General features: G+C 42.7%; 1 protein-coding gene across 1 annotated transcript in view; it reads right to left on the bottom strand.

Moving 5' to 3' along the window:
- Window positions 1-20,771, bottom strand: part of gjc1 (gap junction protein gamma 1) — a 45,877-nt gene extending 25,106 nt beyond the window's left edge. Inside the window, exon 1 of the mRNA XM_054759498.1 lies at window positions 20,125-20,771. The gene's annotated coding sequence lies outside the window, so the exon portion shown is untranslated. The remainder of the gene's footprint in view (window positions 1-20,124) is intronic.
- Window positions 20,772-23,525: the final 2,754 nt, after the last annotated feature.

The following is a 23,525-nucleotide window of genomic DNA, read 5'->3' as shown; positions in this document are numbered from 1 at the left end:
TAGCACTTCTTGGAAACACTGTGCCGAAATTCTTGGCAACACACACCCTGTCTGACATCAAGGCTAACATACTTCCAATACGCTATTGTGGCACCATGGGTTACAAAAGGGAACTAAACACTTTTGTCGAAGTCCTAATAGAATATAAATCCCAACAACGTCACCCTGAGGATTTAACACAATGACATTAACGAGCGAGTGATTAACCGCCGCCTCGTTAGAGTCATCTGCCTCTTATATAGACACCTGACATTTCACTTTCAAACAACTCTATGTCCCCCCCACACACACACATCCCAGCGCCCTGCAAGCTAGCGTGAAATTGCCACTTAGCGCACCACGAGGGCCGGACGACGTTGTGTTGATTAGGTTGTGGCAATGAGTCAATCAATTAGGCTTCCTGCGGAGATTAATTAGAACGGCGTGATGAAAGTCCTGCGGCAACACGCTGTTTGAGTCAGATATCTTTGATTGCCAGAGTGGTGAAGAACTGCAGCTGACGTTGTTTGTCCGAAATATGTCATGTGGTCTTTCGGTGTCGGAAGACGCAGGGGAAAAAAAGCCAACTTGATCAGTGGTTTGCTACTCTGGTCCGAACCAAAGTCCAGGTCTCTAATATTGCAGGCCAAACTGCTTGTTTTGGTATTTGTACCAAAAGCTTCTAAAATATACTTTTAAAGAGCACCAACACACAGTATCTTACATATTTGTCATTTCTGCATGCCTTTTTGCTGTCCTATTAACACTGGCGCGTGTCTTCGGTCGGCGTAACGTTCACAATTGATCTCGAGTGAAGGAAAACGCACCAGAGTTCACCGACGCAGACGCGTCTCTCGAACTTTACTAACAGAGCACCAGAGTTCCTTGCAACCAAACCAAAGTGACAAGCGCACCCTGACAGCAGCGTCTACATGTCCTATTAAGGTCCTTTTGTTGTAGGACATGAATTCTTGATAATCTGCGATTCCCGGAGGATGTGAATAATTGAGTGAACATAAACATTGGCGCCCACCAGGGTGTCTGCTGCTGCTGCTGCTACTGCGGCACCTCCCCCTCTCACCAAGATCTTGTTAGTAATTCATACAAACGCTTGAACTCGTCTAGCGGGACTATCCTCTGTGTATGCTCTGTGAAACGCATCTAATTTTCACTCTAGATCGTACTCCTTCAATTTCAGTGTAATAGATCAAACGTAATAGAGAAAGCTCTACATAATTACAGCATTGGGTTATTATAATTAGATATTAAGAGCTATAATGAGGTGAAGTTTCTTTTTTATGCAAATGTAGCAAATGTAATAATAGCCAACAAATTGACAGATAATGATTGTTTTAGCTGGAAAGAAAACACAAAGAAAAGAAAGAAAGTGGACGAAATCTGTAAGAAGTGTCAAGAGATATCAATGGCAAATCATATCAGTCACTTTTTTATTATCATTATGTGACATGTATAAATGAGTTTGGACTTGGAACGTTTTTGTTTTGATTTTTTTTTTTTCCCCCATTAGTATCTCACAATGTTGACTTTGCTATGTAATTTGCAGCTAAAAGCTACAATTTAACATAACATGATTATATCCTGTGATTTTTCATGTTAAATTATTATTTTTAAAAAGGATGGACACATATTTTTTCTGAAGCTGTTCCTATTTTAAACAAAAAGGATAAAAAAAACAATTATATATATATAAAAAATAAAAACTAGGTTGACAAAATGGAAATAAAAAAATAAATGAAGAATATTTGGTGAATTATCAGTACATTTGATTGTAGTAAAAAAAGAAATCATAGCAGAAAACGAACAAGAGGATGTATTTTTCCAAGATTATTTTTTTTAACAAATAAACCCTAAATGCTGTGGAAAATGAAAGAGCGCCTCCAGTGGATGCAGCCTAGTATTGCACTCCCTTTTGAGCCAAGATGCAATTGACCAACCATCAATCACTTATCTTAATAAATAAAAAGTAGCTTTCTACTTTCAAATTGAAGGGGCTCAGCGGTAGCATCCAAACCTGTGACCTCCAAGGCAGCGTCTCCAATTAATAAAAAAAAAAAAATCTATTCAAAGATGCAAATAGTGCATAAGAAACAGGCCGAGCCTCTTCTGTGCTCCCACCTGACCCAAATATGTAAAGTACGAGTGGACAAAGCAAACTTTCCTACAAAAGAGGCACTTTGGTAGCATTATTCACCCTGCAGGAGGTCACGCTTCCTTTCCTCTGCTCCACATTGCCGGGTATCGCCTTGTCGGCGGGCCCTGACCTTATTTCTTTAGACCGAGCCATGGGACACGCCTCATGTTTATGCGTGGCCTCGCGAGGAACACGGGCGATGGAGCACAAGGATCTCCTATTAAAGCTGAACATGGCGGTCAGTAAGTCAGCGTCAGTGCACGCCATTCATCAGACGCTGCCATGTGATGCCGCCATGAATGACTATCAGCGAGATCACCTCAGGGCGCGAAGGAGGAGGGCCAAGGTTTATCCTTCCGGGTTGGACTAATGAAAATAAACACTTTTTTTGTCTCCTGATTGTGCATCTGCAATCAGGCCTGAGGCGCGATGCCCCCTATTGGTCATTTCTTGTCATGCTTTCAGCTTTTTGTTGTCATAAAAGTTAAATGGTGCCGAGGTTGAACAGCTTTGAATGCGCTCGACAATCGGAATGTATCTTTATAATTTTGAAGGGTTGATGAGCTTTGTGGAGTGGATTGTGAGGACCCCACTGGAAACTATCCTTCCATGCTGTATTTCTCAAGCTCAACACTACCTTGTCTTCGACACCTTCTGGTGTGAAATGACGGTTTCCCACAGTCAGTGGCCATCTCCCATTGCTTCATCTTAACAGGAACATCACGTTGGCAAATGCAAAGACATTCTTCTTCTTTTATGCTCACATGTGAATTGCCGCTGCTGCCATCGATTTTCTTTCTTTTTTTTTTTTTTTGTACGAGGGTTGACTTTCCCGAGGAGGATCTTTGACATGTCCCACTAAAAGTGCCACCAGCGATGAGAGTGATGGTTAAATTCCATTTAGCGCCATCGCTCTCAGGGTCTTTTTGATAAAAAGGCACTCTGTGACATGACAATTATTAGCATTAGCGAACCATCGACCTGTCCTGCTGTGAGGAGACCACTCTCAGAGACAGACAGGAAATCTATTCGTTTTAATTGGTGGACTTTCTGTCTGATGTTTACAAGATATATTGTATCTCCGGTGATAGTAGCACAGTTGGAGCTTGTGTGTACATTTTTCAGTAGTATAAACTGATAGCTGAAAAATAATTAGATGATAATCATATTAATAATATAGTAGATAACAGAGGTGGGAAAAAGTCAGGGTTTTGCAAGTCTCAAGTCTTTAATCCCAAGTCTCAATTAAAGACGTGCACCCAAGTCAAGTCTCACGTCAAGACAAGACAGGTCGAATCAAGTCTGAAGTCATAGGCTTGACATTTCTGAGTCTTCACAAGTCATAAGCACTGTTAAGTGTTTCCCAAACAAAATGCCATGACCTCGTAATTTGCAATTGCAAGTTAAATTCTCCTCGGTAGCACGTTGACACATCCCGGTGTCAACCACTGCCACTCTCCAGCAGTCTGGCGCTCACAGAAATGTAAGCCACACCCTCGTTGTTTGTTCTTAAAACTGTCTGGACGTTAATAGATGCATTCAATGAGGCAGATTCTGTGGGAAAATTTGGCACCTTGCTGGAAACAGCATAACGGTCACGTTGGTGAATGGGGACACATTTTACTCAACACACTCACTGAAAATGAAGTCTGAAGTCGACTGAAGTCGGAGTCAAGTCCCAAGTCGTTAATGTCAAAGTCCAAGTCGAATTGCAAGTCTTTGATGGTATTGTCAGTTTGAGTCCAAAGGCATGAAAATTGTGACTTGAGTCCGCACCTCTGGTAGACAAATGAGAAAATAAATAGTGAATAAATCAATAAATCAATGAAATAAAAAATACAATAAAAATAAAATAAAAATGAATGTAAAAAATAAAATAAAATAAATACATACATATACTGTATATATAATATACTACATCAGTTTTTACCCCATAGTTATTTATTCTTTATTCCTTTTTTATTATTTAATTAGGTACTATCATACAGTATATCTCGCACTTAATTAAAGGTTTTCACCTATATTTTACTCCTTTAGTTATTTCTAATTAGTTTTTTTTCTTTATTACTGCATAAGCCACGGGTGTCCAAAGAGCAGCCCTAGGGCCATTTGTGGCCCGCAGCCCACCAAACATTCTAAAAATACAATTATAAAAAGCACTAAAAGGTTGGTGTAAAAAGTCTGCACAACTCCGGAAAAAGATATAAAGAAACTCTGTTAACTTTTTACTATTAAAAATGTTCATACTTTTTCCCTTATTAAAAAATGAGAACACGTCAAACACCAAAACTGTAATTGCTGAAACACGGGGAAGCGCGTAGGATTGAATAAGCTCTGCTTCTTTCTACCGCTTTTTGGACTTGTTGAAAAGTGTAAACCTGTGATGAACTTCAACGTAACTTTGTTAAGCAATAGAAATAAAGGAAACCATTACCGTGACTATCACCACAGCATGGGGCGGCTCATTTCCCATCTCCAGTCTGGAGATCAAAAAGCGTGGAGCAAAAAGGAGAAAAAAGTTGGGAAAAAAACTTTGATGCAAAGCGGGCGTGTGGATGCAAAGCTGCCAACATTAAGAATTGATTCTCGGTCACAGCCAAACTGGAGCAGATGGCGAGTGAATGAAAACGGAAGCGAGCGATTCACAAATTCGCCACATGACGACGACGACACGTTAAGGCCGCCCAAAGGAGACCCGCCGAGGCTTACAGCGGAAGGCGCCGCAATATGTCATCGCCTGCGGTGACGCTGGCTGCCATGCAACTTTAACGGTGCCGTGGAGCTGACGGGTCCACGTGTGCAGAACAGCAAACAATCCAATGTGGTGTAAACGTTGCGTACTTCAATGCGGATGATAAAAGCAGGCAAGGCGTCCATCACGCAAATAAACACAAAACAAAGCAAGTGCGAGCATGACGGCCGAGCAGAGTCTTTAAGGACAATATTTTATTTTTACGACTCCCCCATCATTTTGCAAGGGAACGGCGAATGAGCGCATCTGAATAAAGGTCGCCCGGAGGGATGGAGCACTTTAACTCTAAGCGGCGCCGACTCGATAAATTCAATGCAGCCCGAGGTAAATCCTTCCGCTCGCCTCCCAGCCCAGCCTGGCGGTGTTTACAGCCACCTCATGAAATGTGCCGTTGCACGCTAAAAGACCCCCACGGCCTGCTTACATTAGCCCACCTCTCATCTTCGGATTCTGCTCTAAGACCGCTAAAACACGGGAGGGACAAAGGAGCACTGCGAGAGCGAGCGCTGACCTCTACCAAGGCTTCAACAACGAATAGGCAGCTTAAGAAATAGGAAAGTTAAGTTTTTGACTACAGTAGTAATAACAGTAATAATCCACCACCACTGTAGATGCACTGCAGTTAAAGGCAGGCGTGTACAGCAATCTGTCGGTCTCAGTGGGTGCTGCTGTTTTGATTAGCAACAGCGTTCAAATGGGCTTAGCAGTTAACTCTTGTGAACAAAAGCGTCTATAAATTGACGTCTACGTGTTTTAACCATACCTGGGGACTAACTGAGGCAAGGCGCATATTTGCTTCCTTAGTCCAGGCAGTGCATGACATGCTGCTCATTGAACTCAAAAAGAAGAAAAAAAGAAGACATTGTCTAAAAATGATATACTACTATGAACATTTTCAATGTGATTGTATGCAAGGGATAACTAAAGTTGCTCTGAAGACTCTGAATTGGATACACTTTGACGTCGTTGTCATGGTAATATGCTCCTTTAGTCGAGACAATGCGTGATATGCTGCACACTGAACTCAGCAACAGCAACCAGAGCAACTCTTGTGAAAAATAGCGTCTATAAATTGACGTCTACTGTTTTTTTTTTCCTGAGGCTTGATTTGAAGGAGGCAACTGGCAAATGATTGCGGCACGCCGTCTACTTAAGGAGAAGAAATATCCACTGCAGAATCTAAAATCTAAGATGAATTTCAATGAAATACCTGAAATTAAGGTCAAAAATACTAATTGCTGGTATTTCTTCATAACAGGAACGTTTTATGTTTGACCAATGTGCTTACAGCTTAGGTTACAGCTGCTAAAATCTGAGGTATATGACTTAAAATCAGCAAAACGCTTGAAATAAATAAAATTCCATTATGGAAAGACAAATGTTCTTCTTCCATTGGCAGATTATTTTGCTTATTTTTATGTAATAAAGCTCAGATTTTAGCTCATATTACCTCAAATGAAGCACATTGGTGTCAAATTTGAATCGAGACAATGCATGATATGCTGCTCGCTCAACGGAAATGTTCAAAACATTCTACACTATGTTACAGTAAAGGTTGGAAGATAGTATTTTTTTACCAACATTTCCCTTTTATTCCTTAACACGCCAAATTAAAACCTGATCTGAACAATTTAAAATACAACAAACAATTTTCTAATGATTTGGACAATATTAGCATGCAAATAGCGAGACACAACTCCAGTTGTGCTCAAAACAACACCAGTGATGATAATTCAATAATACCACCACAACTAAAAATAATAAAAGGCATATGGGAAGCTGGATGTGGACAATCACCGTAAACCACACTGTAATTAAAAGATATCCTCCTTGGTGGAGGTAAAAATACCCCTTGTGGCATGGAAGTGGCCAATCAATGGGCTACACTGTGTCTGGCTCCACCCCTTTAGGCGCTTACTACTTACTACCTGTGCCACAGTGAAAGCTTGCCAACAAGTGTAGACGAGGTAATTTGATGCCGTTGCCAAGTATAAAAATATAAATGACATCACTGGACGGAGCAAGAGCGTACTATTATGCATAAAAAGGCAGCAGAGCGCTATTTAAAGTCAAGCCTACAGCACAAATGTGTCTTTTCCTTTTGTTTGTTTTGCTTTGGACATAAAGGCTCTCAAATTATTAGCCCGTGAGGTCGCGGAGGAGGCTACACGGAAGCATCTGTGCACGCCCACGGGGCATTTTTTTCTTTCTCCCCTCCTCATCGCGCCATGGTGGTCCGCGGCTCACATCATCTTGACGCCTTGTGGCCATGGAAAGCCACTCATGTATGAATGTTACTTTGTTTAACCGTGACTGCGGGACAAAAGACTGGAGAGGAAGAAGACAAGGAGGAGGACAGGGCTGTCCTGGGAGACACGGCACATGTTGGTGATGTAACGGCTTGAAGACAAATGAAGCGAGAGACAAAGGCTGCTCGTCAAACCAGCGCTTGTAAACACTTTGACTTGTCGATCTGATTGGTCGCAAATGTGTGCAAGATCTTGCTCTTTTCTGCTCTTTGTGTCAAAGAACAACTTTTTCATTCATGATGGTGCATGATATGCTGCTTGCATGACTTGCTGAACTCAGGAAGGAGAAAAAAGAAGACACTGGAATGAAAATGAGCATAAATCTGACGTACGTAAGCTAGGAAAATAAGGACACATTTTGACGGGTTTCCTGTGTTTCGGAAAGTTAGCATAAGTGCAAATGTTGCGTGACAATAAAAAGGGCAAAATGGAATATTTAAAATGTAAAATAGGCCTTCGTTGTTTCTGTTTGTGTATCCGTGGCCTTTGTGCGACTCCAGGAGGGAGTTCTCCAGAAGAGGAAGTATAAACAGGCGGCGTGACCCGAGAGCATCCCCTTGTCTTGGTGGGGGGGCGCGACATGTTGTATATGGAACAAGGTCCAAAAATAACCCTTGTGTCCTTCCTTCTTGCTTGCTTTTTTATTGGTGCAGATGCTCCATTGAGTGAAATTAGTGAGACATTCAAAGAGCTGCCAGCGTTTACAGTGACGCCGCCGCAGCATCAGCGGGACAAAGGATGCGTTAACGGATGGAGCCAATTAGAACGGACGGACTTGCACTCGTGCTGCTGTTTATGTTGGGCTGAATGATGGCATGTGACCCAGAAATAGAGGTTGTGACCTTTCAGAGGAGAAGAAGAAGAAGAAGAAGAAGAGGGGGGCGGGTTGACACGGAGTTGATGAGATGGGAGTAATGTGTGCGTTTGCTAGCAGTGACTCACCACTGCACGAGCTGCAAAAATGCCCCCCCCCCCCCCCCCCCCAAAAAAAAAAGAAAAATGTCCTCTCTCTCTACATGTAAATTCCACATTCCGTGCGTTCCGTCCTCCAGTCTGTGTTCTGCTACTTTGGGCTGCCTGTGTGCACTCATGTGTGTGCACCCCCACCCATCCCCTGCCCCCGTGTGACAAGGTGTCGGCCGGCAGTCTGTGAATCCGAGTCTACGGCCAATCGGGCCTGATAAAAAGTGTGTGTGGTTTGCAAAAGTTTGCAATAGACGTGTGAAATGTTTTTGTAGCTCCTTATACGACCATATTTGGTAAAAATGGCGTCACAGGCCGCTACAAAAAAAAACATGTAGTTCCTCCCAGCCAATCAGTGATGACATCAAAACACAACAAAATTAAAGTGTATCGGTATATAAAAACTGAATTGTAATAATTAAAAACACTTTTTAAAAAACTGTGACGTAAAAAAAAAATGCAATGTAGTACAATAATTTTAATAATTTTTAAAAAATAAATTTCAAGATAAAATTACAAAAAAAAAAGATAATTTTCACCATCAACACATGCACCATCATATTGCTGTTTTGTCGTCTAAAACTGTTCTGGCAATTTGACCCGTATTACCACCCCCCATTAAAACGGCCATAAATTGTATAATAGGCACATTAAAGTGGGAGTAAAAAAATGTTTATTGGAGTCTTTAAAGTGTTTATGTTGAATCTCCCTCATTCCCCTTTCATATAAACGTTGATTTGTGTGTGTATTTAGGCTGCTATTTAAGTACATTTAAATAAGACTTACTGCCTTTAATGGAAGCCCTAGTAAGCAAATTGATTATAGTATAGGACATTAGCATCATATTGGACCGGTAGCAACTTTTAAGAGTATTTTGATGACCAAATGCACCTACAAAATCAATGAAACACAAAATGAATGCATGTATGTTAGATAAATTTACAATTTTTCTTTGACGTGAAGGCAAAATATTTACAAAGGTCAACACTTCATTTTTTGAGTGCAGCTTGTTGAATAAACAACAAATAAAGTTGCTGTAAGACATTTTTAGACAATTAAACGGGTTTTATACAGTTATATTTTGTGAATTTAAACCTCACCCTTTCTGCCTTAAGAGCTGCGCTGAACATTCGGTTCACAATCTGGGCTTTTCAAGATTCAAGATTCAAGAGAGTTTTATTGTCATGTGCATGGTAAAACAGCAGTTATACCATGCAATGAAAATCTTATTCTGTTCATTCTCCCAAGAAAAGAAAGAAAAACACAACATAAGAAACATAAACACATATACATAAATACCAATAAATTAAGCAACAACAACAGAAGAGACATTAATACAAGTAAATAATACAAATAAATGAATAAATAAATAAAGTGCTATGAGTGTGTGTTGCGTGTGGCGTGTCTGAGTGCTTCATTTGGCCGAAGGTCCTGTGTTCGAGCCCCAGCGCAGGCAGTGCGAAGCAGGCGGGTTACATAGGTAACATAATACAATCGCGTCAAGACAGTTTACCATAAAATATAAGTCAACATTTCTTTTAACTGAATGTTTAATGCTCCATGATACGGAAAAAGACTACAACAAAACATACTGCCAACACAAGGGGGCGCCAGTGTACCGACAAGCTTGTCGCCAACAACAACAGCAAACTAGGGGAAGCAGGAATCGAGTGAAAACCACCAAAACAAGAGAGAGATTGTGGAAATGCTAATGTTTGTTGTCCTTACTAATACGTATCCACCAAACGCATCATTAGGTACACATGAACAATCGAATGAGTCATAAAAGTCCTTGCAAACATACTAAAGATAATGTATTTTTTTTAAGTCAAACTGCATTAATACTTGTTGTCGAGCATTCTGAAGTTCTATTTTGGAACATTAGGACTAAGGACGAGCCTCAAAGTGCCAAGGCGGGGTCATAAAAGCGTTCATCACCACGCTAGGCAAATAAAGTTTGGTGTCAGTGAGCTCGACCCTGAATGAAAGGCCTCACTCACGCTTGCCTGTCACGTTGTGTGGCTCCGCCCCACCCCGCCAACCAACCCCCCTGAAGGGTTGTGGCATAAGACCTGTCACCCTGCATCACAGCCCCGCTCGGCGACGGCCCGAGCTCGTATGTAAATGTGTCAGCACGCACCGAATCACGAGTGCGGCGTATCACTTTGAATATGCATGCTCAACAATGACTGGAGCGTAAACATCGTAGCGTGTGTGTGTGTGTGTGTGTGTGTGTGTGTGTGTGTGTGTGTGTGTGTGCGTGTGCTCGCAGGGCGCTCCCGTATGTACGTCTGAGTCCATCGCGGTATGTTACAGTGACATTCCCGGTGGGAAGGTGCCGCACAAGCGCTTTCGTTTGCTAGACTGCCCATTTTGCCTTCACGAGCGAAGGCTAGGTGACATCCTGCTTCATCTGCACGCACTCAACACTTTTATCCCTCCTTGGTTGTTATTCACCATCAACAACATTTTAACCAATCAACCGCTTTGTTCATGACAGGGACCGGTAGTAATTCCGCATGTTGGGTAAGGACCAGACAAAAAACATCAACAAAACAAGACGACTACTGTTTGACTGCAGGAGAGTAAACACAAACGCAACATGAAGCATAATAATGCAGCCGACTGTACATTGTAAAAATACCGTACATTCGCTTTATGTTCCCTTCTTCAACCGGTGGCCCGTGGGCCAAATCCAGGCCATGAAGAGCATCAGATTGGGCCGCAAGTGTGGCTCAAAACTTGTGAATGACTAGCATTTTTGCAGCAGATTCCTAAAGACAGCATTGCATTCCTGTCCCATAAAGGATCTTTGAGTGTTGTTTTTGGAGTAGGGCCGTAAAAACAGCAGAACACTCCTGTTAGAAGATCTTTGACATGCTGTTTTTGCGTCAGTTTCCTAAAAACAGCAGCGACACGCCTTGTCATAAAGAGGACCTTTTAGGAGTGTTTTGTAGTAGATTCCTAAAAACAGCATAGCACTCCTGTTAGAAGATCTTTGACTCTGGTTATGCAGTAAAATTTCTAAAATAAAAATCAGCATAGTGCTCCTGTCATAAGGAGGATCTTTGAGAGCATTTTGCAGTAGATTCCTAAAAACAGCAGATTGCTCCTAAAAATAAAAATAATAATCCTAAAAATAATTTTTGAGGAGCGCATTCCTGTGAGATCACTGAATTGATGTTTTTGCAGTAAATTCCTAAAAATGTCTGACTGCTCCTGCGAGAAGACCTTTGACATGCTGTTTTTGCGGTAGTTTCCTAAAAACAGCAACGACATGCCTTGTCATAAAGAGGACCTTTAAGGAGTGTTTTTGTCATAGATTCCTAAAAACAGCATAGTGCTGCTGTTAGAAGATCTTTGACTCTGTTTATGCAGTACATGTCTAAAAAAAAAAAAAACAACAGAGTGGTCGTGTCATAAAGAGGATCTTTGAGGGGCGTTTTTGTAGTAAATTCCTAAAAACAGCATAGTGCTCCTATTGGAAGATTTTGGAATTACTGTTTAGCAGTAGATTCCTAAAAACAGCAGATTGCTCCTGTCATAAAAATAATTTTTGAGGAGCGCTTTTGCAGTACGTCCTTAAAAACAGCATAACATTCCTGTGAGATCACTGAATTTATGTTTTTTATTCCTGAAAACATCAGACTGCTCCTGCCAGAAGATTTTTGACATGCTGTTTTTGCAGTAGATTCCTCAAAACAACGTGCTTCTGTCATAAAGAGGATCTTTGAGGAGCATTTTTTTGTAGCAGATTCAGAAAAACAGCATAGAATTCCTGTCCCATGTAAGGGCTTTGATGAGCAGTAGGTCTTTAAAAACAGCAGAACGCTTCCTTGCTGTTTTTGCAGGAGATTCCTAAAAACAGCAGACTGGTTCCTGTCATAAAGAGTGTGGCCCCCAGAACAAGTGAGTTGAATAGTTGTGCAGTTGAAATTGCAGGCCTTGCGTTGTTTATCCTTTTTAATTTCCCTGATGCAAATACTAAAGTGTACACCTGCTTCTTTGTGAAAATATTTTTCAACTCAAACTAGGCACAAGTACAAAAGTCTGCCGAGAAAAACATGCCTGTTGAAGTTGAATTAAACGTAGACAACAAAACGATGTTCATTTTTATGACGTCAAAAGGTTATGTGGTCCTGATTGGAGGATTTTGGTAGTTCAGATTTGGACCGGAGTTCACCATTTGATGACATTTAGTGATACAGGGCTTTTTTAAAAATAGTTTTTGCAATCAAGCACATAGTGGTGTCACAGGCCAACACGTGCGGCAGCACGACTGCAAACACAGGGTCAAGCCCGGCTTCAGGGCAAGTTTTCCTCGGTAGTCATCCTTGAGTCATGGACAACGCAACACCCCGGCTCCCTTTTTGGCTGAACAGACGACCATCTTTTTCAACAGTCATGACGATTAAAAGACTGGAATGTTTCGGGAGCGATCTCAGGACGGCAGGAAACTATTAATGTTGGAAAATGATCCCTCCTTCAATCCCTATGAATGACATCCAGGCTTTAAACGAGCTGCAAACGATCACTTTTGGCCCGGAGGTGGGCGAAACCCACCCGTTTACAGCCGTGACCTCTCAGTGGCGTCCAAAAGCACTAAGTGTCCTCCTTCCGCTGCTGCTTCACAGCAACTGGCAAACCAGAAAAGGCAGAGCAACGCGCGCGGTGTCAGGCGGAGGGAATCCAGACTCGTTGGCAGGAATAAAGACGCCGTTTCCCCACAGCGAGCCGCACTCGGAGGATTAGTGCTGGCAGTGTGCTCACGTCTGCCAAACAAGATATAAACATAATACCTTGATATTCCACATTGCTCCACGCCAGTTTTAAAAACAGAAAAAAAAAAACCCACACACACCGCACCACTGGGAGCAGTCATCATCAGGGTCATCATCGCATGCTGTTGACACTTTACGCCGCACAACACCTGCCACTCACACATGAATGGACGTGTTTAATTGGCCCGCTACTCCATAGTCCCCATTGTGGAGAAACAGGAAGTGCATTTTAAATTCCCAGTGATAGCGGCAATGAAGCGCGTCGTTGACTTTGAAAAGCATCCTGCAGGCATTGCGCTCAATCACTGCAAACATCTGATGAACTAACTGCATGTGATTATGCAGTAGGGGAAAGAAGTATTTGATCCCCTGCTGATTTTGTGGTACGTTTATTGTAACATACAGAGGCAGAATGCAAACAAAAACCTTAAATAAAGGCTTGACACTAATTTGTATTACATTGAGTGAAGTAAGCACAGTGGCACCTCGGTTAACATCAGCTAAAATGCTGCAAAAATGTTGCGTTCGTAGAGAAACACACAAACACACAACGTAACAAAGATATGGCCGCACAAAAGAGAAAGGCGATGGACCGTACCGAGACAAAGGTGCAAGACCTCCGAATTTTACAGCTTAAAGAGAAGATCGTCATTTCAGAGGTGCGTGCACACACACACATACATACATGTGTACACAGCATCCCGCTTAACGGTCTATCAACCTGGCGGCACATTGACGATGACACTCAGTGTCTCATTTTACATCCATAACACATTTGCGCTTCCAACAACAAAACATAAGCATTCCAACCTACTGTAGCATGTTCGCGGCATCCACAGTCAAACATAGTACACGTCACCAGACATAAGGCATCCTCACCGGCGCATTTCCTAGACATCACTGCCGCCAGCGTTTCTTTTTTTAAAATATTTTCTATAATAAAACGGCAAGGGACATATTGATTGGTTCTAGACCATTGATATTTCGTTTTGTTGGGGGTGTCTGGCACAGATTAATTGGATTTGCATTATTTTCTATGGGAACATTTGCTTTGGTTAGAGTCCGTTTTGGTTTGAGTTGGACCTTCTGGAACGGATTAATGGTGTTAACCAAGGCAAAACAATTTGTGTGTCCAAGAAGCACACAAATTAGTCCTGCCCCTTCACACCGGTTATGTGGATTAAAGACACCTATCAGAGACAGTCTCCACCACCTTGGGCAAGATCAACGGATCACATGATTGTAGACCTGCACGAGACTGCAAGTGGACCACAAGACCATCCGCAAGAAGACACCACTATTGATGCAATAATTGGGAAATGAAAGAAACATACGCTCTGGAGCTCCATGCAAGATCTCACCTGTAAGCATGATTGTGAGAAAGGTGAGGATCCAGCCCAGAAATACACAGAAGGAGCTAGTTAATGATGCCAGGGGAGTTGGGAGCACATTAATCAAGAAAAGCATTAGTAACACACTTGGCTGTCATGGATTGAGGTCCTGCAGTGCGCGCAAGGTCTTCCAGATCAAAAAGTTTGCCAACCAACACCTGAATGATTCCCACAAGGCTTGGGAGAATGTGACGTAGTCACATGTGACCAAAATTTGGCATCTCATCGACTGAAAGCAGAGAAATGCTGAATATGAGCTCAACAACACCATCCTGACTGTAAACATGAAGTTTTGGGGATGTTTGAGTACAGAAAACTTTGCTGCATGTGCCATAAAATCTTGGATGAGACACCCCCGGCCTCAGCCAGTAGATGGGTCCAGCATGACATTGGCCCAAAATATACTGACAAGACAACAAGGGAGCAGCTTAAAAGAAGCACATTAAGATCCTGGAGTGGCCTATAGCCAGTCTACAGACCTTACATAGAAAATCTGTGGAAGGAGCTCAAACTTGGAGTTGCAAAGGAGAGCCTCAAAATCTTCAGGACTTGGAGAGTATCTGCAAAAAGGAGTGGGCCAAAATGCCTCCTGAGATGTGAGCGACCAAGTGCTCATCCATCTGTAGTTTCAAATACTTACTTTCCCCCCTGTACATGCAAAAGCATCAACTTGATCCATGTAAAAATCTGGGGACATAGAAGACCAAAGGGAACCAGAAACGACCATGAATGAATAAATTCATCATTAAATATGACATCATTGTGGCAATTTTACTGTAAAGCAAGAAGTCCCTGCAGCCCCTTTTCCTCAGCCATGCATTATGCACTTTAAAAGGTTACAAGCACATCTAATAGGCCTTCAGCTTGACTGAGCGTCATTAATTACCCCCTCCCCATCAACACCACCGCCATCAGCAGCCCTCCCTGGAGTGTTATTGGTCTGTAAGTAAATTCTTACAGTAGAAGGTGATATTGATCGTCGTAAAATGGTCACACGTGTTATTAAAAGCAAAGTATCATCAAGCCTGGATGGATGCTTGTATAATATCTCCGCTCTAGTAGAGTGTGTTGGCCGTTTAAAGAAATGCCCTTTTTCCCCTCAGGAAGAAAAAAATAAAACTATCTCAGACATCTTTACCACAACACACGCCTCCTGTAGAGGAGACATGGCCTCTGTAAAGCTGGCAGTGAGTTATTATAATACATAATTGATGCTAATATCATTATTATTTAAAGTTTGTATTATTTTGTATTTGGGCTGCACGGTGGCCTAGTGGTTAGCATGTTGGCCACACAGTCAGGAGATCGGGAAGATCTGGGTTTGGCTCTCCATTGGGCATCTCTGTGTGGAGTTTGCATGTTTTGCGTGGGTTTTCTCCGGTACTCCGGTTTCCTCCCACATTCCACAAACATGCATGTTAGCTTCATTGGAGACTCTAAATTGTCCATAGGTGTGAATGTGAGTGTGACTGCTTGTTTGTCTATATGTGCCCTGCGATTGGCTGGCGACCAGTCCAGGGTGTGCCTCGCCTCTCGACCGAAGTCAGCTGGGATAGGCTCCGGCATACCCCCGACCCTCGTGAGGATAAGCGGCATAGAAGATGGATGGATTATTTTGTATTTGTGTTGAAATTAAAACATAAATATTTTTCTTGCATCTTTTCATTTAAAAAAAATTGCATTTGTACACACAGACGACAGTGTGTTCAGCACCCCTGAAAGAACACATTTTTCACTGCAAATTTTGGTGAGTTTTCATGCATGTTAGTTAAGGCCCTCAAAAATGGGAGGAAAATCACAGAATAATAATAATGATAATAAACATGTCAGTTTTAAGACTCTTTGTTGGTGCCCTAATAAAGACTCTGTAGAGCACAGCAACACAAGCATGTGAGCAAAATGACCTTTTTTCACGCCACGCCGTGACGTTACGTCGAGGAATGCTGTTTGCTTACATCCCCTTCTGTGTTTAACACTTAATTTAATCCCAAAAAGCAATTTAAATGTCGGGTTTGTCCTTGGTTGTCACGGTGTTGATAATTCACAGGAAGTGTAACATTTGTAAGGATAATTATCGATCAGCGAGCAGTTTTCAAAGGGTGAGGAGACACTGCAGCTTGATGAAAGAGGAAGAATTTCTGATACATCCCGGATCTCGTTAGTATAATGCGGGTACCTAATGAAGTGTCCGTGAGGGTAGCTCATGACATAAACACACGTTTCGATTGTTTTTATTGTGGTGTTACAGCAACCGTGCACAATTTAGCTTCTATTTCTTCACAGTAACAAGCTTTTTGATTGGTGGGGGTTGCAACATCCCAGCAACACACAAAGGCTTTGATTTAGTAATTTAGGTGAAAGGTCGCCCAGGAGCCCTTTGGTCAGGTGGTGTGTTCCAAGGCTGCCGTACACAATCTGCGCCTCATCTGTCTTTAAGTGCGAACGCAAGGGTCGACTACAACCCCCCCCTTCACACATCCCTTCTCCAATGCTCCTGCGAGGGGGGCGGGGGGTACAAGGTAGGCGGGCCATGTGGCGACAGAGATGGAGTACTTTGCAGAAAGAGTTCATATAATAAATGTGCGTTGAGGATGTGAAGATGAGCGGATGGTGGCGGTGAATGGAGGCGCTGTATGTATGCCTGCTATCCTGCGTGGGGGGGGGGATAAATGCATCACATCCATATGTTATAAAGACCTTCCCTAGCGTGAAGGTCTCGCTATTTGGCCACGGAGGCAAAATCCATCACACTTTTCTTTGAAAATTTCATAACCATAAACGCTCATTTTCTGCAGCATTGAGGGGGAAAGTCATCACTGCAGCTTCCTACGGAGGCTAGCACCAAGCGCAAAGCCACTTTTCATCACGCTGAACGATGCCAGGTGCGGGTCGCTCCCCCGGTTAACCGTGCTGAATGATAGTGATGGTAGAAGAGAGGGGGTGGTGGGGATGATGAGATGATGCTGTTGCTTATCGAAAATGTATGGCAGCAACACAGGCGTTGGCCACAACATTAAGCACACCTGCGTGCTCCAATATTTAATAAGGTGTTTATTACTGTGGCTTTAATTATCACGGGGTGCATCCGTTTCTAATACTTTGACCCTTTGACCCTCACATATGTGGCTAACTGAGGCACACTCCATTTTCCCTTGAACATCTAACTGGAACTGGCTGAGGAGGTTTAAAAACATATATAAATATATTCCATCCTTCCATCTTCTATGCTGCTTACCCTCACTAGGGTTGCGGGTACGCTGCAGCCTATCCCAGCTATAAATAAATATATTATAAAAAGTCAAAATGATATCATATCAAAATGTAAATATAAAAAATATATAAAAGTCATCACACTTAAGACTGCTGCTGTAGATGTTTCTAATATTTTGACCCTCCAACGTAGAACCAAAAATGGCAATGGAGCAATTTTTCCTGTGAAACAGATTTTTTTTTTTACGTTGTTTTTTCAAACATCCGTGCTCTCAACGAAACACTGAGAGTTTTCTAACATTGTGACCGTCTAATACAGCTAAATATGGCAACACCAATATCAATACTGTTTGTCTTGACTGATTTTAACTTAGCAAAATGCTCTTTTCAAGCTGCTACGCTTAACCTCAAGTCATCACACTTTTCCAACCGCTGCTGTAGAGGTTTCGAATATTTTGACCCCCTCAAGTAGCCAAATAAGGTTTTTACAACCACATGTAATCAATTCATTTTGCCTTGCTTACGTTACTTTTGCAGAACAAACCCTTTTATTTATATATATATATATATATATATATATATATATATATATATATATATATATATATATATATAAGGGCTGTTAAATGATTACATTTTTTTCATTTTCTTCTTGTTTTATGTTGACTTTCTTCTCATAATGTTGGAACTTTTTCCCCAACCTAATTTTCCAAAAATTACGTTATTTTGTTTTATTTCTTATAATATTACGAATTAAAATAAAAAACATCATCCACAATCCTGAACACGTCTTTCTCTTTTCTGTGCATTCTAAAGATGTAAAAACAGCTAAAAAGACTGTAATGGGAGACACTTATTTGGCCTATAAAGCCTGCTGAAAAAAACTCCAAAAAGCGCCAACAAGGCAAACTTACATATAATGCGACGTGCATATTAACCGAGCTACAGCAATTTTTATTATTATTATTAACATTGTTACGCCAATAGAACTACGTTACTATGGACACCTTGCCACACCACACCGGCTAGCTACAAGCCGGCTAGCGACTAGCTTGACCACACGTTCAATCTCAGCGCGTCAGCGCCGTGATCACAATGCCTCAGGCCACTACCAAAACGTAACGCTACATATTGGAGCTGCTGCTACTGCTGCTGTTTTCATTTTTTAGTTTGGAAATGTTAACGCTAGGTGTGAGCGTGCCTTTCTATGTTGCTATGTGAAATCAATGCACCCGTGAAGGAAGTTCCGTTAAAGCTTAAAAGGACCAAAATACACGGTAGCATGAATGTACCTGTTACTACATGGTTACAGCGTGCATATAAAACCAGAAAACCTTGTTGGAGGTTTTTGGAGGTGTTTTATAGCGGTCTTTGTCACCGGCATAGGTGTGTCCCGTTACGTGCAGTAAGGAGCGGTCTCTTTTTATCTGTTTTTATATCTTTAGAACGCACAGACAAGAGAAAGACGTGTGTCAAGTCCCACATAAGGATTGTGGATGATGGGCAACATTCCAAAAAAAAGTGCAGTTTTCCTTTAACTGGCATTTCAGACATTGCCGTTTTCAATGTATTTTCCAAGCTGCTGCGTCTCCCCTCAAGACATCACACTTTTAAAACTGCAGCAAGAGATGTTTGTAATATTTTGACCCTCTGGTGTAGCCAAGTAAGGCAACACAACTGACCAATCCATTATGCCTTAGCTGACATTAGCTTAGCAGGTTTTTAAAAAAGTGCTGCGTCTCCCCGAAAGCCATCGCACTTGTACTGCTCCTACTATGACTTGAACTGCTGCTGTGAATCTTTACATAATACAGTTTTTCCCTAACCAAAATGTGTGTAGTTGAAACTTTGGGTGTACTGCGCACCGTAAAAACATGCTAAACACAATATGGTGCTGTGCTAACCATTGTAATTGTGCTTTAGAACTGCACTGCCACCTGCCAGGAGCTGTTTCTAATCATTTGACTCGTCTTGCAGAGCCAAATAAGGTCGGCAGTGCAACTACAATTGAATCAAATATTTTCATTTCTTGAAAATGTGCATTTTTCCCGACAAGTTTAGACACAAAAACTACACCCTGCACAACGCATGTCAGTCAAAAATGAGCATTATTAGCTTTGCAAAGACATTTTTGCATATAAATTGTGTGTAAGCAGAATAATATTCAATGTAAAGATCTATATGAGGTGCATTCAAGTGACGACTTGCATGCCATTGCTGCTGTAACAAGAGGGGAAGACAAAAGATCTTTAAAACCGGAGATGATTTCCCATTTAAACCCGCCTTGCCATGCGCGTGCAAGGGGGCACCAATTAAGAAGCGCGTGCACAAAGCTCGCTCAGCCGGACTGGATGAACTGTGTGTGTGAATGTCACGTATATGACAACAAATCCCCATATGCATTATTGACAAGTTTCAACATCACCCCCCGTGAAGACACAGTGATTGTGCGCTCCTTGGTGCCGAAGGGCGCGTGCACGACACCACAGCATGGGGTCACACGCTCGGAACCAAAATGGACTTCATCGGGCCACGTTAAAGAATTTTAAAAGGAGGTTTAAAAAAAAAAAAAAAAAAGGTCGCTTACCGCTATGCGAGTCTGTGAAGATGCTTTAAGGATTCAAGAAGATGAAGAAGAAGATGAAGACCACCAGCAGGACGTTTGGACTTGGCTCGGTCCAAACTTGAAGATCTGCAGGACTTCTCAGGTGGCGGAACCGTTATGTCTTGTGGTGGAACCGTGTTGTCGTGGCGTGTGTTGCTTGGATTATTTCAGTTCTTTCCTCACCACTCTTCTTTTGTCCATCGCTTCAGTGGTGGTCACTATGTGGTCTGCTGCGTAAAAGCGCTGCCAGAATCCCCGCGGGCCCGCTCCGTTACAGCGGCGGTACCGGATGATACTGATGACGATGGTGGTGGTGGCGGGGTCATTTTGGCGTGGACCGAACCTTTTCGTCTTTTTGCTCCTCCACAATGCGAGCGCCGATTTGCTCATCGAGTATACGAGCTCACATGTGCCGCCTGGTTCCGGTATTGTCTCCCCCTCCTCGGCTCATCCCTGCTCCGGTGTAGGACCGCCGAGTCGCCGATCTGTTGATCACCGGAGAGCAGGGCGCATAGCTCGGGTAGGGTGGAGGTCCTCCTCGCCTCCTGTGTTCTTATTTATCTGGACCGGGTCTTCTCCCTTCTTGCGACCGCTGTCGAACCGGGGATCCGCTTGAGTGACAGCTCGGAGGAGGGGGTTCTCTCGCAGGCGCGTCTCCGCGATGGAGTAGGCGCGTGCGCATCTGTGACCGTGCGCGCTCGCGATGGGTCAGCATCTGCTTAATGGGAGAGAAAGATGTTATTCGGTATTATTGTTTAAAATGTCATATGTTGACTGGAAACTGGAACTCCTGTTAGCGTGATTTTAAAACTACATTCCATACGTTGGAGTGTTCTGTATTGTTTATAAATAAAGGCTTTATTTGTTACTAGTGTGCTTTATGTATCAAATATGGTGAAATAGTGCAACATTGTAGTTTTATTTATCCTTTATGGTCCTGTAAAGTAAAATATGTCCGCTAATGGAAGAGCTTGAAAACAACCCCATGACCCAACTCTTCTACTCCTGAAGCGTAACACGCAAAAGGGCGAAAATTTGTCTAAACATGCACCACTACCATGTTGCCTGTGCTATTATTTTTCGGGCAAATACACCACATGGTGGCGCTGTTTTGAAACCCCGTAAGGTGGACTGACTTGAAATTTCTCACAAAACACCTACCATAACTTTAAGGCGGTTAGCCGAATCATTGCGAAATTTGGTACACCCATTTAGGGAACCGATGAGCACGGGTGTGACACATTTGATCAAGATTGGTTGAAAAACATGGGCGGGACTTGAAAACGTACTGTATTACTCGTATGCTGGCATGTTTTCCAAAGCAGTTTGACCACAACCCATAGGGGGCGCCACTAATGTCATTTGCAGTGATAGGGTGTCCTCATTGCCTACATGCCTATTTGTCCGAATGTTGGGGTTTTGCATTTTTTTTTAAGAAATGTCTGTCCAAACAAATTATGATTTTGTATTTTTGGGGGGGTGTTAGCGGCTTGAGGGGGTGGGGGCTCTGCAGTCATGTGGTGGCATTTAATGTTTTCTTCCACGGCTGCCAACCTCGTTGGACCTTAACTTGTCACAGTGTCACACTGTGTGTGTGTGTGTGTGTGTGTGTGTGTGTGTGTGTGTATGTGGGTGTAAAAGAACACGTTTGGGAAGGAGACGACCAAATCATTAGGCGCACCTGCACGGAAGGATGTTGCCTCTCATCAGATTGCGGTGTACCTAATGAAGTGGCACATAAGAAGCACATTGTAAAGGTTTGCATGTGATGGTAGCAGGAAGAGACAAGTGTGATTGAGTCATACACCCTCACAGGCAGGGCAGGCAGGGCAGGCAGGCAGGCGTGGCGACAAGACCTCGCTACAGGACAGGATCAAGGACAGGTAAGAGCGGTGTGATGGATTCATCATGGAGCAGAAAGGTGACTGATGAGGCGGTGGAGAGCAGATGGGATAACAACTAAAAAGGTCCGTCTTGGCCCTGGTTAAACCTTCCACTGGGAAAAAAAAAAAACCCTCTCTCGATCTTGGTCTATATTTAGCACCGGGACCACAGATTGTAACAAGTGCTCCGGGCCCTCGCGTTCAGACCGGCAAGAAGAGCGGCTGCCATCCGTCTCATGGCTCCGGGCAGGGAACAGTGCCGGCTCACGCCAGAGCGCTGGAGGAGTGATGGAGGTCACGTCAGCTGAAGTCAACCTTTCCTGCTGGCTGGCCCTCACAGCAGGGGGTGGGGTGTTGGACATTTAACAGAAGCAAAAAAAAAATGCACTAGAAATTCCCGAACATGTACGATAGCGCTCGATAGCATGGTCATGCTTCAATGCCAACAAAATGCAGCGACAACGCCGGTGACAGCATATCCTAGCAATCCATGCATTCAATGCAAATGGCCCCCTAGTGGCTGCTTTGCAACTGCCAAGGGTTAAAACTAAGGTTGCACTAACTGTCTTTGTTACGTGAATGAACCTGCTATCCAATGGGCGAGCAAGCGCAGTGTTTTTGACTTGATGGATTCTTTTCAGTATTTCTTTTCATTTCTGCCAACTGTCCTTCTGGGACGTCCCCTGACAAAAATACCTGTAATAAAAAACAGCACAGCACATGGCGTACTGTAGCTGTGCTTGCCACGTGGAAGGCGAAGCTTGCGTTCCTTGACGACGTGCTTCTCTGTGGTCCAAGTGACGTTTGCGGTAAAGTCGAGTAAATATTGAACTTATTTGCATATCATAAAGATCATAAATATTTATATTAACATTGCAAGTCTTCAGCGTCTTCTCTGCCGGGTTGCATCAGTCACTCTCTCGTTTCAGTCACACGAGCCAAAGTTTGGCTTGATCCCCCCGCCTGCCTCCGCTCATCTCTCAGCCTGTCCATCAGTCACGGCCCACACAGTGTCGCCGGTCGGCACGCCAATCAGACACACGACCTCGCGCTCGCCGCAGTGTAAAGCCAAAAAGTTAACACTGTACAGGACACTACGTGCAACTTCCCGTCGATAGTATTTAATATGACATCATGAAGTATTCAATTCCAAATGTAAAAACACTCAAATGGACAAATATTCATCAATCCTCTTTGTGAAGTCTTACCTGACCGGAGTGAAATGTTTAATTTGGATCTGATCCAGACTGGGAATTTTATAGGAATTTCACAGGGGGAGGGGGAAATCATATTTACCAGATTCAGAGGGGACATAGTGCTTCCAATTATGGTGTAACCCAGTAGTGTCCACTTTCTAAAAGAAAACTAAACAAAAAAAAAACAAACAGCAAAAATGGAAAAATCAGCAGTAATTTTACAAAAAATATTCTCAACATATTAAGAGAAAACAGTAATCTAACGAGAAAAAAATTCACAATTTTAAAAGAGTAACATTCATCC

This window comes from Dunckerocampus dactyliophorus, chromosome 18 (assembly GCF_027744805.1).
Source record: "Dunckerocampus dactyliophorus isolate RoL2022-P2 chromosome 18, RoL_Ddac_1.1, whole genome shotgun sequence".
Taxonomy (NCBI): Eukaryota; Metazoa; Chordata; class Actinopteri; order Syngnathiformes; family Syngnathidae; genus Dunckerocampus; species Dunckerocampus dactyliophorus.
Note: the sequence above shows the minus strand (reverse complement) of the source record. Positions and strands in the feature narration are given on the sequence as shown.